Source organism: Schistocerca americana, chromosome 5, assembly GCF_021461395.2.
Source record: "Schistocerca americana isolate TAMUIC-IGC-003095 chromosome 5, iqSchAmer2.1, whole genome shotgun sequence".
NCBI classification, from domain to species: Eukaryota; Metazoa; Arthropoda; class Insecta; order Orthoptera; family Acrididae; genus Schistocerca; species Schistocerca americana.
In genome coordinates, this window is record NC_060123.1 from 619,477,462 (window position 1) to 619,497,068 (window position 19,607).

At 44.0% G+C, this 19,607-nt stretch overlaps 1 non-coding gene across 1 annotated transcript; it reads left to right on the top strand.

Moving 5' to 3' along the window:
* The first annotated feature begins 13,398 nt into the window (after window positions 1-13,398).
* Window positions 13,399-13,473, top strand: Trnas-cga. Its single transcript has one exon. It is a non-coding gene; the product is annotated as a tRNA-Ser (tRNA).
* Window positions 13,474-19,607: the final 6,134 nt, after the last annotated feature.

Sequence of the window (19,607 nt, forward strand, 5' to 3'; positions counted from 1 at the left end):
AATTTGAAGGCCGCTCTCTCCAAGTATCATTCACGAACACCCACGCGTTGGGATGCTACTTTACCCTGGCTAAACCAAGCCTTAAACTCTGCCAGGCATGAGTCAACGGGCACTGCACCTAACCGTTTCATGTTTGCTTATGTCCCGAACTCGCCTCTCTCCAATTTATGGGACATTAACAACCTTATTCCATGCCTGGTTACTCCGGCGAGTTTGCGGGAAATTTGGAAACGAGCTAAAAATAATATCGTTCTTGCCCACTGGCGCCAAACGGGTCGGTATAACAAAGGACGGCGCCTCTTTCAGGGTAAGGTCGGGGATCTCGTGTCCGTCAGGGATGTTGCTGGCGGTACCGGGTTTGATCCGAAAGGCAAGCTAATGCCACGATTCAGGGGCCGTGCTGGATAGTGAAAATCCTTAGTCCGGTCAACCTTGTAGTCAAGGATCTCTCGCGTGGCGTTAAATCCAGGGTGCACCTCAATCAGGTTAACTCGGGAACTGGGGTACCCCATAGTCTGCCGTGGTTCCTAACAACCCCTCCGCCCCCCCGGTCAACTTTCTGGGGGGCAGATTGAACCGGTGGGTTTCTGGCGCTAGACGGTATCGATTCTTACCTCCATCTTTGATCGTTGTCACTGTGCCTTGTTCTCTTTGCGTCTTTGAGGCAGGCTATTAATGGTGGCGAGCATGCGCAAGTCGTGGATCGTGGACGGGGGTGGGGGTCTGCGCATGAGCCGAGTGACTTTGTGACGTGACGTGCTTTCGATGTTGTCGTTGTGGGGGGAGTTGGCGACACCATGTCACGTGGCACGGCCGTATGCCGTGAGGACCAGTTGAGTTGGAGCAACGAAAAATCATGGGTGACTGCCGGAGAGTGTTAAAATTGTATTGATACGGCTGGCCAGTGACGACCAGAATTTGATAATACCTCGAGAGCTATGTGGATGGATGGCGTGAGAATTTCAATTGAAAAGAAAAACAAATTAATCGACAAGCTTTCGTAGTGGTTCCTCCTTCTATATATAGTGAATATTATTGTGTAGTTAAGGACTATTGACTGTTACATTTGCTCCTGCTAGTGGCCAGAAAAACAATCACTGCAGTGGAGGCGTGGCGAGTTATGTTCTGGAACGGCGCTGAAATTATGTTACTAAAGTGGCTAGAAACAGCGCCTCGCATTTGTAAGTTTGGAATAGGTGCTTGGTGGCACGCTGAAGGTAGCTGTTCACTTTCACGTCATTTCTTAATTTACGCTACTGGCCATTAAAATTGCTATACCACGAAGAAATGCAGATGATAAACGGGTATTCATTGGACAAATATATTATACTAAGACTGACATATGTTTGCATTTTCACACAATTTGGCAGCATAGATCCTTGACACCCTGGGCATTGAGTCAACCAGACCTTGGATGGCGTGTACAGGCACAGCTGCCCATGCAGCTTCAACACGTTACCACAATTCAACAAGAGTATTGTGACGAGCCAGTTGCTCGGCCAAATTTCACCAGGCGTTTTCAATTGGTGGGAGATTTGGAGAATGTGCTGACCAGGGCAGCTCCGCGGGGCGCGGACAGCGGAGGGAGCACGCCGCGGGCGGAGGGTATTTAAATCGGTCGCCGCCGCGAGGGAACCCAGTTCCTTCTGAGCAGCCATAGCGTACTGATCTCCGTGCCGGTACGTTCACACGAGCTCAGTCCGTCAGTTCACCTGATGATGGCGACATGTATGATCGCCGAAATACTGTGCCCGTTGGACAATGTAGACCGGCAGTACACCCGTGGATATTTTGGTTATCTTGAATGTATTTTTTCTCCCACATAGCCCTATCCTTTGCCCAAATTAATTCCATAGAGCTATACTGACAGTGGTTCAAATGGCTCTGAGCACTATGGGACTTGGCATCTGAAATTAAAACTATTTAAACCTAAGGACATCACACACATCCATGCCCGAGGCAGGATTCGAAGCTGCAACCGTAGCCTATATTGACAGTGACACCTTGGTAAACGCAAAAGTATGTGATCCCATTCACATGCAAGGAAATCAAGATTGAACGTTCTGTCACGTGGCTTTTATAAATCAACGAGCTGCAGGAGATCGGCACGAGTCTAGTTTATACTATGCTTAATATATATTTTTTTAAGCCAGGAAAAATATCTGCTTTGCTGGTGTTTATACGAGCTATTTTCTCTGTAACAGTTGAATTATATCTGTCAATGGTGGACTTCGACGCAAGGTATGACAGGAATTGCGAATCACGTCACGAAACTGACAGATTTCATTTCACAGCGGTTTTTCTTACACATAAATACAAGTTTACTCCCAGAAAGAAAAACCGACCGAGAGTTAGCATCCAAAATGATTATCCGAGAACCTATTACTACGAAAACTTCAACACCGCCAGTAACATCGCTCATTTTCCAGCAGATCTTCCTGGAATGATTCTGAGTGATCCATGTTTCATCAAGTTAATACACCGTGGATCTACCTTCTTGTCTTGTAACGTGAGTCTCTATATGGGCTGTACGGGGTCACTCCAAAAGAAATGCACACTAATTTTGTAAAAATACAGTTTTCATTGTGCATGTGTGAAAGTTATACAGTGTGTAGATACATCCTTTCTGCTTGTTTTCAAACTTATTTCAACCTGTTTCCGTGAGTGGCGCCGTCACAGCATGTCTTCAAGATGGCTGCTACACTTGACGTTCGTCAGAAGCAACGTGCTGTCATAGAATTCCTGTGCTGTGAAAACGAGACATCGGAAACATTCACAAGAGGTTGAAAAATTTGTATGGAGATGCTGCTGTCGATCGCAGTACATATAGTTGGTGGGCAAGGAGGTTACGTGATGAAAGCGGACATGGCAATATTGAAGATTGTCCTCGCAGCGGCAGGCCTCGTACTGCACGCACTCCAGACTATGTGCAGAGAGTTAACGAATTGGTGACTGCTGACAGTCGCATCACAGTGAACATATTGTCGCGCTACGTTGGGATAGGGGAAGGACGTGTTTGCAGAATACTGAAAGTGTTGGCGTTAAAAGAGGTTTGTGCCAGGTGGGTTCCCAGGATGTTGACAGTGGCTCACAAAGAAACAAGAAAAACGGTATGCAGCGAACTTCTGGAACAGCACTAGAATGGTGGAGATGAATTTCTTGGAAGAATTGTGACACGTGATGAAACATGGCTCCATTATTTTTCACCAGAGACGAAGAGGCAATCAGTGGAGTGACATCACGCAAATTCACCCAAGAAAAAAAATTCAAAACCACACCTTCTTCTGGAAATGTTATGGTTACGGTGTTTTTCGATTCCGAATTACTCTTGCTTGTGGACATCATGCCAAGTGGAACCACTATAAATTCTGATGCATATGTGATGACAATGAAGAAAGTTCAAGCTCTCTTGAGTAGTGTTCGACCACATCGGCAAAAGCAGGATGTTTTGCTGTTGCACGACAATGCACGGCCACATGTCAGTCAAGAAACCGTGGAATCGATCACAAAACTCGTGTGGAGAACACTGACCTGGCTCCATGTGACTATCGTCTCATTTTGAAACTGAAAGACTCTTCGTGCAACAAGATTTGAAGATGTTCACTCCCTTGTGCACGCTGCCAAACAGTGGCTTCAACAGGTTGGTCCAAAATGTTACCGTGCGGGTATACAGGCGCTGGTTCCAAGATGGCGAAAGGCAGTTGAGAGGAATGGAAATTATGTGGAGAAATGAAAATATTGTTCCTAAAGGATGTATCTACACACTGTAAAACTTTCAGACATGTACAATAAAAAACGGATTTTAAAGAAAATAGTGTGCATTTCTCTAGAAGTGACCCTTGTAGTTTGTGCTGCACCTATGTCACTATAAACTCTATTCTTAACATATCAGGAACCAACGTCTTTTAAAATTCATTGCATTGATGAAGCACTTACCATTGGAGGTAATTTTCTCCTGTATAAGTGTAACACGTTTTTGTGATTGGTATTCATCATTCACATGGAGCACTTAAAAATATCGTTGTTAAAACCATCCATTTGTGTTACAGGTTCTTACAATTTCGATGCTTCCCAGACGACATGAAACCAACTCTTTCTATCGTTGCTACAACTCCGACACTTTCGTTTACAACTCTCTTTACGATTCTCTAACTGCCAGTACATGGTTCTGGAGTCCGGTGTTGTGTCTTCAAATGTCAACAGTAGGACACGAGCTTCCAAGCTCATGTTTGAAAAACTTATAAATGCGGCATGTAATCCACCTAGCCTGCTTGTGAAGCACTTCACAGTTATTGTCGTCACCTTGCTCTTTTTTTTAATAGCACTTAAAAATTCACAGATACACATTCACACCTATACTGCTACAAGGTAAAAAGTACACTACTGACCACTAAATTGCTACAACAAGAAGAAATGCAGATGATAAACGGGTATTCATTGGATAAATATGTTATACTAGAACTGACATGCGATTACATTTTCACGCAATTTGGGTGCATAGATCCTGAGAAATCAGCAGCCAGAACAACCACTTCTGGTCGTTATAACGGCCTTGATACGCCTGGGCATTGAGTCAAACAGAGCTTGGAGGGCGTGTACAGGTACAACTGCCCATTCAGCATCAACACGATACCACAGTCCATCAAGAGTAGTGACTGGCGTATTCTGACGAGCCAGTTGCTCGGCCACCATTAACCAGACTTTTTCAATTGGTGCTGGAGAATGTATCGAGAAAGGCCCGTAAAAGACCTGCAACATTCGGTCGTGCATTATCCTGCTCAAAAGTAGGGTTTCGCAGGGATCGAATGAAGAGTAGAGCCATGGGTCGTAGCACATCTGAAATGTAACGTCCACTGTTCAAAGTTCCGTCAATGCGAGCAAGAGGTGATCGAGACGTGTAACCGCTGTCACCCCATACCATCACTCTGGGTGATATGCCAGAATGGCGATGATGAATACATGCTACCAATGTGCTTTCACCGCGATGTCGCCAAACACAGATGCGACCATGATGATGCTGTGAACAGAACCTGGATTAATCCGAAAATATGTCATTTTGCCATTCGTGCACCTGGGTTCGTCGTTGAGTACACCATCGGGGGCGCTCCTGTCTGTGATGCAGCGTCAAGGCTAACCACAGCCATGGTCACCGAGCTGATAGTCCATGCTGCTGCAAACGTCGTCGAACTGTTCGTGCTGATGGTTGTTGTCTCGCAAACGTCCCCATCTGTTGACTCAGGAATCGAGACGTGGCTGCACGATCGGCTACAGCGATGCGGATAAGATGCCTGTCATCTCGACTGCTAGTGACACGAGACCGTTGGGATCCAGCACGGCGTTCCGTATTAACCCCCTGTATCCACCGATTCTGTGTTCTGCTAACAGTCATTGGATCTCGACCAACGCGAGCAGCAATGTCGCGATACGATAAACCGCAATCGCGATAGACTACAATCCGACCTTTATCAAAGTCGGGAACGTGATGGTACGCATTTCTCCTCCTTACACGAGGCATCACAACAACGTTTCACCAGGCAACACCGGTCAACTGCTGCTTGTGTATGAGAAATCGGTTGGAAACGTTTCTCATGTGAGCACGTTGTAGGTGTCACCACCGGCGCCAACCTTGTGTGTATGCTCTGAAATGCTAATCATTTGCAGATCACATCATCTTCTTCCTGTCGGTTAAATTTCGCGTTTTTAGCACGTCATCTTCGTGGTGTAGCAATTTTAATGGCCAGTAGTGTTGTGCAGAAAAATAACTGACAGTTGAATGAATAATTCGGCTGCCGCCAAGTACCGCAACAGTGCAGCATGCAGGACCGATGTTCTCACTGTCTAGCTGTAACTCGCTGCTGCCCGTTCGAAAAGAGAATGAATATCATTGGCTTCCAGTGGCTAGTGGAGGGGGATGCGCAGAACGGCGGAAAACTTGACCGCCTTCCAACACGATGCGAACTTTAGTAAGGAGGACCTCGTCTCGTTGACGTGGCTGGAAGGCGCACGCCACAGCTGCGTTGAGGGCTTGCTAGACGGAGCTCATTGCCTGTCACATACACCTAGTCATCCTCCCACCGCGCAAGACTCGGGATTTCAACGTCGAGAATGGGCAGCGGTAGTACACTGAAATAACTGTGGGTCACTACACGCCTTCTTGGATGCTGGATCCCCTCTTTCGTTCCCATAAATACCAAAGTCTCCTGGTGCCCAGCAGTAAGCAACCTTCTTCCCTAGTCGTTGTAGTTGGAGGAGGAAATTCTGGATATTCTGGACTACATAACCTGTTGGTTACAAACGTTGTAGAGTAAAGGGTACTCAGAGAATCGGTGCAGACTCGGAATTTAGCACTTAAAGAACGTCTCATCTACTCCAGTGCCGCAAGCTTGCATGTAGTTCATTGTCGAAGACATTAAATTCTCGAAGCAGTCGGACCTTGAGAATACGATCAAGAAAAAGATCAGAGCAATAAACAGATTGGCTTCTTTAGACCTTTCCGTTAAGACAGCTGTAGAGTTCCTGAGTTCATTTAAAAAGATAGAAAACATCGAAGGGTATGTCAGGGAACACGCCACTGCCACTTAATCGCCCATACAACCACTCTTCAGTGATACACTTTATAAAATCAGTATAACACTGTAAGCACATCCTGATAATTACGAAGGAGAACATCAAAACTAACACTCAATCTGTTATACGTTTAACCTTAGCTGAGAATATAGTACGTTACAAAATTGATAAAAACTTCTGTGTTCATTATTGAAAGATTCTGTAACTCCATATTTGTGCTATCAACACATTTGCCTATAGCCTTGTATAACTTCGTTTATATTGGATAAACGAGTTTCTAAGTATATAGTTTTAAAGGCGTCCAGTTCGTAGCGAAGGCACCCAAATCTCTGAGAAACAATTCTTACTCTGATCATAAACAAGTAATGATTAATGAACTTTCAGAGCAAATTGTCTCACAAAGCCTAAAGCAGAAAAAAGGGATAATTTGGTATAACTCAATTTACAATAAGTCTATTGACTCGTTTATAATTAGAACCTAAACTCGATGCTCTAATAAAAGTTTGACGTTAAGATTCCACCAGTTTCCTTCTCCCTGTTTTCTCTTTCGTACGTCACGTTGAGTCCGATTTAATTCTATGGTTTACCACCTTCACTTTTGATGCAGTTAAAAATTCTTTTTTTGGTTTTTTTGTCATTTTTAATTAAATTCTTTATAGCTTCCTTTCCTTAAAACACACATACGTACTGAAACCATCTAATATTTCCTCAGTCTGTGATATATTTCAAAACAGGGCACCATGCAAAAGGAAACATCGCACATTCTGCATCTTAAGCGCTTTGATTTTCGCTGTATACTAGCAGCACGTACTACACATCGTATCTGGAGAACCTCCTGTTTAGCCATTGTTTCAAGGAACCTTGGATAATGCTTTTCAGTCTAAATGGAGTTCCTTGCTTTGCTGTCCGTGAGAACTCAGTTTTAAATGGCTGTAGATGAACTTTTTCCAGAAATAGGTGGTTTACTTCCAAATGAAATTTCACAAATGCCATTTAATTTCAAACATTGTTTTTTCATTCAGACACAAGAGTCAGTCAAATGGAAGAATATCTTATAGCACCACTTCATTGACTTGGGAATGCGCTGTACAGAACTTAACTTCATATCTCTTTTATGAACAGAATCCATTTCCTTATGGTAGCTCACTACACAAGATGATTTAAAATTGCACTGTAGGAAATACTGCAACCAACCACAAGTCTCCTTGAAATGCTTTTATTATATTGTTACTAGTTTCGGGCCTGATCCCATCGTCAGATGGTAGCGTTGACTTCTTTTACATTTATGCCCTAAAATGTAACAAGTTTTTGTTGTGCATAGTTTACAAAAATTTTTACATTTGCATCCTAAAGTTAAACAAATTTTTCGTGGTAAGATAGTTTTTTCCTCTTATAGGCTCTACACATTCTCCTTACATATTTGAAAGACCCACTTCACAAGTTATACGACAGAGGTTTGATTTTCTTTTCCAATCCATACTGATCAATGTACTCAACTAAAAGAAAGATGGTAGATACATTTGATTACCTCGGCTGCTGATTCAGTATGCCAAAGAGCGTGATATGCATCAGACATGTTGCACTTCAGGAGTTACTTCAAAGATACTTCTACATATTGCAAATCATTTTATGCAGTTAAAAGAATAATATTTTAGGTTTCAAAGAAACTGGCAAAGGCCAATGAAGAATTTTCTCTCTGTCAATTTATTATTGTTTCTGTCGTTTCAAATTATGGGAGCTGTATGAAATTTCAATCTAAATTTGGTTTCAGAATTGTAGTTATCATTCAGTCTGCCGTCAGGTTTATTGCGGATGTGGCTCAATTTTCGAATTCCTTTAACAAATTCATGTATACAGTTTTTTGACGAAATGTAATATTTCAAAGTTTACTTCGTTGCTTTTGTCTTTGTCTCTGTTTTGGGCCAAATGAATAGCGAAAATTGACTTACTTAAGCTGTTGAACCTTCGAGTATCCGTGTTTACGGAATCGTATGTTGAAACTGATACCAGTTTGGTCAATGTGATTTTGGAGCACACAGAACGTTTAAGTTCATGAATCCCAGAACTCTGGTACACTTCGGTTTTTAAATTTATGCTGTGAACAATGTTGCGTTTCATTTTATTCTTTGCGGAAAATCTGAGTTAAATATTTTTGGCACAGAAATGGGTTGCAATCTGATATGACACTTTACTAATGAATGGTATGCAGACATGTTTTATAGAGTTTTGAGGAGCTATTTGTGCCAAAGTGCTGTTTGTTTTGGAATTAGGTCCACTTTTGTTACTGTATTTGCTTTTAATTCTGCAATGAAGTTTATTGATAATGTCAGAGCTGTAACCATTGTTGTGGGCTAGTTGATTTTTTAGTTCCTGTAGCTTATTTCACTCTCAAAAAAGGGACTTTTGCCATTTTGTTTTGTCCTATAATACGCCATTTTGTGTACCTCAGGAAGACATGATGAGGTGTTCTTTTAGGTATCTGATTTAGAGGATTTCGCGTATATTTTAAGTTCATCTTTAGCATTGCATTTACTAATGGTTAGAACCAAGAAATTTGTGGAATTATCTGTTTCATGTTTAACAAAAACTTTATGTACTGTTAGAGTTTATTAAGCTCATTTGCAAACTGTTCAATTTCACCTACTATAAGAGAAGTGTGATATCCACATAGCATTTGTAATATATTACTTCTTCTTTATTGGAAAAATGGCACTGAAAAAGTGTTTTTCTAAATGATTTATGTAAATGTTGGCTAGCAGGCTAGCTAGGTAACTGCTTATTGCAAAGTCATCACTTTCTTCATAAAATTTGTTATTAAAATTCGAATAGTTACGTGATAGCAGAAAGGTCAGCAGTTCAACGAGCTCATAAATTTGTGGTAGACTGATCATTTTATGTCCCAGCAAGTTATTTTTAATTACTGAAATTGTTCCTTTTACTTGCATATTTGTATACAGGTCAACTGAATCGAAGGATGCGAATCTGGCTGTATTTGGTCTGGCAGTATCTTTGAAGTTATCTGGCAGGTCATAGCCATTGTCCACTCAAAAACTACCTTCAGAGTTAAAGGCTTTGTTGTGGATCTAATTAAAATTTTTACTGGTATCCTTTTGCGAGGTCACAATCGAACCTATAGGATAATGTCCTTTGAGAATCTTTGGCGCAGTCGAAGTTTTCGCGCTGAGGGGTTCATTATTCTGCATTCAAATTTTTCATACCAACCTTACATTAAAAGTCTGAATGAGCAATAATGAACTCTTCAGATTTTTCAAATAAAACTATGCATCACAATTTTTTTTATCTCTTAGGACACAAATGCATAAGAAGTCAACGTTACTAGTCGACGATGGGATAGGGCCCGATACGAGTAATGGTTTAATAAAAGCATTTCAAGAAAACTTGTGGCTGGTTGCAGTACTACCTACAGTGTAGTTCATGGAAACAGGTGCCGTGACCTGCAACCAGAATGCATAAAACAAGGCTGTTTCAGTTTATTTTGGCCTTTTATATGTTACTTCTTCTCGGTTTCAACGCATTGTCGTCCATTTACGGTTTAAGCATCCAGACTTATTTGTTTTCCAGCCTTTTTAATGTTCCACAGGATTTAAATTGTATTTTCCATTTTTCAGATTGTCAGGCAATGTTGGCAAATATGTGCTGTTTTTGTGTACTGTTCCCGTGGCATTAGTACATTTGTCTTGGAACCATAGGAATAATTCCGGGCCCAAATACCACTTGTCTAAATAAATTTAATGTCGTTTGTTGATGTATGGTAATAAACTCACAACAACATCAACTGATTTTACCCAGTCACTTTTCCATGGTGACACCAGTGGTGACAATGTAATATAGAAGTTAATTACTTTGTACGTCACAAAGAACGAAAATTTTAGCACGAGAAGGTCTACATTTCTTTGCGTATACCACTTAAATTGCACCCTTCCATTGAGAAGTAGCAGGTTTTCATCTATTACTACGTTTTAAATAGGGGCTGTGGCCTCATAGAATTGTTTCCTTGTTGCTCCCCAACGAGCAATGAAGTGAGATACATGAAGCCAATGTCCTTCCTACTCTATACTGGTGGTTGGCGCTACCGCCTATTGCTCTGTTGAGGAACAACGCAATGATGGCATTTAAATATACGATAACTTTGGAGTTATATGAACAACTGAGAATGGCGCTATTAGAATAGCTAGTGTAAAACTCGTCGAATTTGAGGTTTACAGAACATTTCCTATTCTGTAACACCACAGTAAGTATTACTTCACATAGTTCAGATGGTGATTACCCATAAAGGGAAAGAAGGCACAATGGAATGCGACGTGGGTTCGAGGAAGGAAATAGTTTTAGCTATTTCGGGAACAAAATAACTGAAGATGGTCGAAGTAGAGAGGATATAAAATGTAGACTGGTAATGGCAAGAAAAGTGTTTCTGAAGAAGAGAAATTTTTTAACATCGAGTATAGATTGAAGTGTCACGAAGTCGTTTCTGAAAGTGAAACGTGGACGATAAATAGTTCAGACAGGAAGAGAATAGAAGTATTCGAAATGTGGTGCTACAGAAGAATGCTGAAGATTAGATGGGTAGATCACATAACTAATGAGGAGGTATTGAATAGAATTGGTTCAAATGGTTCAAATGGCTCTGAGCACTATGGGACTCAACTGCTGAGGTCATTAGTCCCCTAGAACTTAGAACTAGTTAAACCTAACTAACCTAAGGACATCACAAACATCCATGCCCGAGGCAGGATTCGAACCTGCGACCGTAGCGGTCTTGCGGTTCCAGACTGCAGCGCCTTTAACCGCACGGCCACGTCGGCCGGCATAGAATTGGAGAGAAGAGAAATTTGTGGCACAACTTGACTAGAAGAAGGGGTCGGTTGGTAGGGCATATTCTGAGGCATCAAGGGATCATCAATTTAGTATTGGACGGCAGCGTGGAGGGTGAAAATCGTAGAGGGAGACCAAGAGATGAATACACTAAACAGATTCAGAAGGATGTGGGCTGAAGTAGGTACCGGGAGATGAAGAGGCTTGCACAAGATAGTGTAGCATGGAGAGCAGCATCAAACTAGTCTCTGGACTGAAGACCACAACAACAAACCGGAGGACAGTATTAGAAACAAGCAAACGGTTTGGGGTTGAATTTAAGACATTGTGCCAACGTTATCAAAAGAAAGACGTAACATTATAGGATTTATTCCTATTTGACCAAAAATACGTATCGGTAACCCTCCTGCACACACAAAATATTTTTGACGATTTGGAAACCTCTCCTGGCAATGCAGTAATGTACTTTGGAGAGGATTTCAACTCATACAGAGAGATGAAACTTCCTGGCAAATTAAAACTGTGTGCCCGACCGAGACTCGAACTCGGGACCTTTGCCTTTCGCGGGCAAGTGCTCTACCAACTGATCTACCGAAGCACGACTCACGCCCGGTACTCACAGCTTTACTTCTGCCAGTACCTCGTCTCCTACCTTCCAAACTTTACAGAAGCTCTCCTGCGAACCTTGCAGAACTAGCACTCCTGAAAGAAAGGATATTGCGGAGACATGGCTTAGCCACAGCCTGTGGGATGTTTCCAGAATGAGATTTTCACTCTGCAGCGGAGTGTGCGCTGATATGAAACTTCCTGGCAGATTAAAACTGTGTGCCCGACCGAGACTCGAACTCGGGACCTTTGCCTTTCGCGGGCAAGTGCTCTACCAACTGAGCTACCGAAGCACGACTCACGCCCGGTACTCACAGCTTTACTTCTGCCAGTACCTCGTCTCCTACCTTCCAAACTTTACAGAAGCTCTCCTGCGAACCTTGCAGAACTAGCACTCCTGAAAGAAAGGATATTGCGGAGACATGGCTTAGCCACAGCCTGGGGGATGTTTCCAGAATGAGATTTTCACTCTGCAGCGGAGTGTGCGCTGATATGAAACTTCCTGGCAGATTAAAACTGTGTGCCCGACCGAGACTCGAACTCGGGACCTTTGCCTTTCGCGGGTAAGTGCTCTACCAACTGAGCTACCGAAGCACTACTCACGCACGGTACTCACAGCTTTACTTCTGCCAGTACCTCGTCTCCTACCTTCCAAACTTTACAGAAGCTCTCCTGCGAACCTTGCAGAACTGCAGTTCTGCAAGGTTCGCAGGAGAGCTTCTGTAAAGTTTGGAAGGTAACAGACGAGGTACTGGCAGAAGTAAAGCTGTGAGTACCGGGCGTGAGTCGTGCTTCGGTAGCTCAGTTGATAGAGCACTTGCCCGCGAAAGGCAAAGGTCCCGAGTTCGAGTCTCGGTCGGGCACACAGTTTTAATCTGCCAGGAAGTTTCATATCAGCGCACACTCCGCTGCAGAGTGAAAATCTCATTCTGGAAACATCCCCCAGGCTGTGGCTAAGCCATGTCTCCGCAATATCCTTTCTTTCAGGAGTGCTAGTTCTGCAAGGTTCGCAGGAGAGCTTCTGTAAAGTTTGGAAGGTACTAGACGAGGTACTGGCAGAAGTAAAGCTGTGAGTACCGGGCGTGAGTCGTGCTTCGGTAGCTCAGTTGGTAGAGCACTTGCCCGCGAAAGGCAAAGGTCCCGAGTTCGAGTCTCGGTCGGGCACACAGTTTTAATCTGCCAGGAAGTTTCATATCAGCGCACACTCCGCTGCAGAGTGAAAATCTCATTCTGGAAACATCCCACAGGCTGTGGCTAAGCCATGTCTCCGCAATATCCTTTCTTTCAGGAGTGCTAGTTCTGCAAGGTTCGCAGGAGAGCTTCTGTAAAGTTTGGAAGGTAGGAGACGAGGTACTGACAGAAGTAAAGCTGTGAGTACCGGGCGTGAGTCGTGCTTCGGTAGCTCAGTTGGTAGAGCACTTGCCCGCGAAAGGCAAAGGTCCCGAGTTCGAGTCTCGGTCGGGCGCACAGTTTTAATCTTCCAGGAAGTTTCATATCAGCGCACACTCCGCTGCAGAGTGAAAATCTCATTCTGCATACATAGAGATGTCCATATTTCTGTATTGAAACTAGCTGTCCAGAACATCAAACAACTCTGGTAAGACATAGCTGGGAAAAACTTGTGTGTATCATTCTGCAAAAGAAACCATCTTCCTTTGAGAAAATCAGATGGCATTTTCGACGAAATTGTACCTCTAAATGATTATTGGGAAGAGAGGAGGGAAACTGAAATATAGGTTCGGCCAGGGAAAATAGTCAAGTGCTGCAGAAGAACTTTAAGTGAATGCATACAACGCCAATAGTGTACCACCTAGGTTCCATGTGACCTTGCAGGTGACTCGTACGAGAACAGCAACATTTCTTTAAGGTTAATTTCTCTTAATGTTCGATAATTGTTGTCTCATTAGGCATAATCAGTATTAAACGGAAATTAGAATCTTTTGCAGACGAAAATACTTGTAATACCGTTGTTACCTTTCCATAATTAACCCTATTCAAACAGTCGCGACCCCTATTCGAATAGCCTCACTCAAATCCGACTTTGCTCAATTGAGAAGGTATTTTGAAAAGCAGCATAACATCAATGTTTAAGAGTTTTGTAGAGCCATATTTCACAGATAGGATAGCTAAAACCATAGAAGTACTGCTACGTGCCTAAAAGGAGGTTTAGTTAAAAGTTTCTCAGAAAAATTTTATGGAAGCTGAAATTATACTTAAAGCCTCGCTGTACCTCAACTTGTGTACTTTTAAGTGTGACGATCGCCTGGACACACGACAGCCTCGAACTACGCTAAACCTACTACACTCCTGGAAATGGAAAAAAGAACACATTGACACCGGTGTATCAGACCCACCATACTTGCTCCGGACACTGCGAGAGGGCTGTACAAGCAATGATCACACGCACGGCACAGCGGACACACCAGGAACCGCGGTGTTGGCCGTCGAATGGCGCTAGCTGCGCAGCATTTGTGCACCGCCGCCGTCAGTGTCAGCCAGTTTGCCGTGGCATACGGAGGTCCATCGCAGTCTTTAACACTGGTAGCATGCCGCGACAGCGTGGACGTGAACCGTATGTGCAGTTGACGGACTTTGAGCGAGGGCGTATAGTGGGCATGCGGGAGGCCGGGTGGACGTACCGCCGAATTGCTCAACACGTGGGGCGTGAGGTCTCCACAGTACATCGATGTTGTAGCCAGTGGTCGGCGGAAGGTGCACGTGCCCGTCGACCTGGGACCGGACCGCAGCGACGCACAGATGCACGCCAAGACCGTAGGATCCTACGCAGTGCCGTAGGGGACCGCACCGCCACTTCCCAGCAAATTAGGGACACTGTTGCTCCTGGGGTATCGGCGAGGACCATTCGCAACCGTCTCCATGAAGCTGGGCTACGGTCCCGCACACCGTTAGGCCGTCTTCCGCTCACGCCCCAACATCGTGCAGCCCGCCTCCAGTGGTGTCGCGACAGGCGTGAATGGAGGGACGAATGGAGACGTGTCGTCTTCAGCGATGAGAGTCGCTTCTGCCTTGGTGCCAATGATGGTCGTATGCGTGTTTGGCGCCGTGCAGGTGAGCGCCACAATCAGGACTGCATACGACCGAGGCACACAGGGCCAACACCCGGCATCATGGTGTGGGGAGCGATCTCCTACACTGGCCGTACACCACTGGTGATCGTCGAGGGGACACTGAATAGTGCACGGTACATCCAAACCGTCATCGAACCCATCGTTCTACCATTCCTAGACCGGCAAGGGAACTTGCTGTTCCAACAGGACAATGCACGTCCGCATGTATCCCGTGCCACCCAACGTGCTCTAGAAGGTTTAAGTCAACTACCCTGGCCAGCAAGATCTCCGGATCTGTCCCCCATTGAGCATGTTTGGGACTGGATGAAGCGTCGTCTCACGCGGTCTGCACGTCCAGCACGAACGCTGGTCCAACTGAGGCGCCAGGTGGAAATGGCATGGCAAGCCGTTCCACAGGACTACATCCAGCATCTCTACGATCGTCTCCATGGGAGAATAGCAGCCTGCATTGCTGCGAAAAGTGGATATACACTGTACTAGTGCCGACATTGTGCATGCTCTGTTGCCTGTGTCTATGTGCCTGTGGTTCTGTCAGTGTGATCATGTGATGTATCTGACCCCAGGAATGTGTCAATAAAGTTTCCCCTTCCTGGGACAATGAATTCACGGTGTTCTTATTTCAATTTCCAGGAGTGTATTTTACAATTGTTCTCATCACTGTTCGAACGGTGGATTATGGATAGTTCAGATGTCGTGACACAGCCTAAGCACTGCTTGAAGGTCGCACAATACGTCCAGCATCTCAGCCATGACAACAGTTAACTTCTTCAACAATTTGTGACGCAGTTGGCCGTTGGCTTCTCAAAAGGGTATTTCCCAAATAACGAGTTACTTTCAACTTCTGAATCTTGTCCTTCAAACCCTGTGCAGAAAGAGGACCCCTTTGTATTCTTAAAAGTGCCGACACTCGCAAAGAGCTGCAGCGCTACTGCTGTTATTTTGACAAACAGCTTTAAGAGTAAAGCCCTGTTCACCTCGTCCAGACCCACGTTGACTATCTGCAACAGTAATGCACAATCTCTTTGAAAGCAACGTCACCGTAGCAGTACCACCGCCTAACAGGGAAGTCATAACACTGACACTAATAACAACGCAAATCCGGCAGCTGCAGTCTGAACATCGTCCTGACAAATGTTACCTACCAATAGCTAAACAGTTTCTCGTTTGCACTGGTCAAGTGCCGGAAACTTATTTATAGCGACTCTGTTTTCGTGGAGGGTGCTGAAGAAGGTCCACTTGCTATGAGTGTCACTCCGAGTGTGGCGTTTAGACCTGACTTTAAAAGTGCTAATGTATACTTGTTCTCTATCTACATCATAGCCGGCCTCGGTGACCGAGCTGTTCTAGGCGCTTCAGTCCGGAACCGTGCGACTGCTACGGTCGCAGGTTCGAATCCTGCCTCGGGCATGGGTGTGTGTGATGTCCTTAGGTTAATTAGGTTTAAGTAGTTCTAAGTTCTAGGGGACTGATGACCTCAGATGTTAAGTCCCATAGTGCTCAGAGCCATTTGAATCTACATCATAAGCTGACATCTTGTATGGACCAGATTACTGCAAACCGTTAACAGATTCAGTATTGTGATTTTCTTTCCTCCTCTTATGTCGTTAGAGAAGGCATTGTATGCTGATAATGCGCGAAGCACATGCATGGGGATATTCCAAGGCATAGGATAACACAGTTTATGAACTCAATTACATACTTCACTTCCTTTTATTCTCGAGCTGTAGATTTGGATTAGATGATTTCATTTGGTCTAGATAGCTATATTGATTTAGCGGTGGTAGAGTCTATACAAGTATACAATTGACAATTATTAACCCTTGTATAACAGAGATTTACTCCATAATTTCCTCAAATCAAATTTTTTAATATTTCAAAAAAAAACTCGAAGCAGAACTCTAAGCTTATCTAGATTCATTGAACATTATCTTTTATCGGTACGCATCCCATGGCTTGCACTACCTAGTAGGTTCCAAAACACCGTACATAAAAACGGGATTTCTCCATGGCTTATACAGGGTGTTACAAAAAAGTACGACCAAACTTTCAGGAAACATTCCTCACACACAAATAAAGAAAGGATGTTATGTGGACATGTGTCCGGAAACGCTTAATTTCCCTGTTAGAGCTCATTTTAGTTTCGTCAGTATGTACTGTACTTCCTCGATTCACCGCCAGTTGGCCCAATTGAAGAAAGGTAATGTAGACTTCGGTGCTTGTAATGACATGCGACTCATTGCTGTACAGTACTAGCATCAAGCACAACAGTACGTAGCATCAACAGGTTAGTGTTCATCACGAACGTGGTTTTGCAGTCAGTGCAATGTTTACAAATGCGGAATTGGCAGATGCCCATTTGATGTATGGATTAGCACGGGGCAATAGCCGTGGCGCGGTACGTTTGTATCGAGACAGATTTCCAGAACGAAGGTGTCCCGACAGGAAGACGTTCGAAGCAATTGATCGGCGTCTTAGGGAGCACGGAACATTCCAGCCTCTGACTCGCGACTGGGGAAGACCTAGAACGACGAGGATACCTGCAATGGACGAGGCAATTCTTCGTGCAGTTGACGATAACCTTAATGTCAGCGTCAGAGAAGTTGCTGCTGTACAAGATAACGTTGACCACGTCACTGTATGGAGAGTGCTACGGGAGAACCAGTTGTTTCCGTACCATGTACAGCGTGTGCAGGCACTATCAGCAGCTGATTGGCCTCCACGGGTACACTTCTGCGAATGGTTCAACCAACAATGTGTCAATCCTCATTTCAGTGCAAATGTTCTCTTTACGAATGAGGCTTCATTCCAACGTGATCAAATCGTAGATTTTCACAATCAATATGTGTGGGCTGACGAGAATTCGCACGCAATTGTGCAATCACGTCATCAACACAGATTTTCTATGAACGTTTCGGCAGGCATTGTTGGTGATGTCTTGATTGGGCCCCTTGTTCTTCCACCTACGCTCAATGGAGCACGTTATTATGATTTCATACGGGATACTCTACCTGCGCTGCTAGAACATGTGCCTTTGCAAGTGCGACACAACATGTGGTTCATGCACGATGGAGCTCCTGCACATTTCAGTCGAAGTGTTCGTACGCTTCTCAACAACACATTCGGTGACCGATGGATTGGTAGAGGCGGACCAATTCCATGGCCTCCACGCTCTCCTGACCTCAACCCTCTTGACTTTCATTTATGGGGGCATTTGAAAGCTCTTGTCTACGCAACCCCGGTACCTAATGTAGAGACCTTTTTGTGCTCGTATTGTGGACGGCTGTGATACAATACGCCATTCTTCAGGGCTGCATCAGCACATCAGGATTCCGTGCGACGGAGGGTGGATGCATGTATCCTCGCTAACGGAGGACATTTTGAACATTTCCTGTAACAAAGTGTTTGAAGTCACGCTGGTACGTTCTGTTGCTGTGTGTTTCCATTCCATGATTAATGTGATTTGAAGAGAAGTAATAAAATGAGCTCTAACATGGAAAGTAAGCGTTTCCGGACACATGTCCACATAACATATTTTCTTTCTTTGTGTGTGAGGAATGTTTCCTGATAGTTTGGCCGTACCTTTTTGTAACACCCTGTATATCGAATTCTGTTAGTGACCGAAAGTGAAGGTGAAATGTTTCGTATAGCCCTTGGGCTATACTGTAAATACCGTACTGTGCAGTGCCTAAATTTGAAAATTTCAAATATCCTCCAGCTTAGGGAAATGAAGCAATTCGGTTGGTCGTTTTTATAGTACTGTGGTCCATAGTGCACCTCCAGGGTGCACCACAAGGGCGTGCCATATAGGTCACTGTCGGTACCGGATAAAGCCTAAAAGACTTAGTTTTTTAATACTGGTGGTGGTGGTAAGTTCCTTTGGGACCAAACTGCTGAGCTCATCGGTCCCTAGGCTTACACACTACTTAATATAACTTAAACTGACTTACGCTAAAGACAACAGACACACACCCATGCCCGAGGAGGACTCAAACCTTCGACGGGGACAGCCGCGCGGCAATTTGAGTAACAAACCCGAACCGCAGATTAATGGATGGCTGTGCCCCGGAAATGCCTAAGGCCATTGCGATGTGTTACTAAGACCCCCATATCTAACTCCCTTGAAAAGTTTCTTCATATTTTTGTCTACTTCCGAAATACTGAGTTTCAAAGTTTCCTTACTTGTACAAGTAAAATACGGACTTAATACTAGGCGCGAAGCGAACCTAGTTTCTAAAGTGACGTAGCACTGAGAAATATAGTGTAAAGTAACTCTGTCATTTTCAGAATGATTTTGGCAATCCCGTGTTGTAGCACTGAAGCAAATGCAATATTTTTGCGCACATAAAATCTGGTCTGATGTGTCAAATTAGTTTTGTGGCATTTCAGTAACACATAAGTAAACTATCACAATTTTAAAGACACATAGCTGTCATCATATGGCTTAACAAGAATAAAGAAGGGAGCCAGCGGAGAAATGGTCGTACCAGAGTGCAAAACAAAACTAAAATGTCG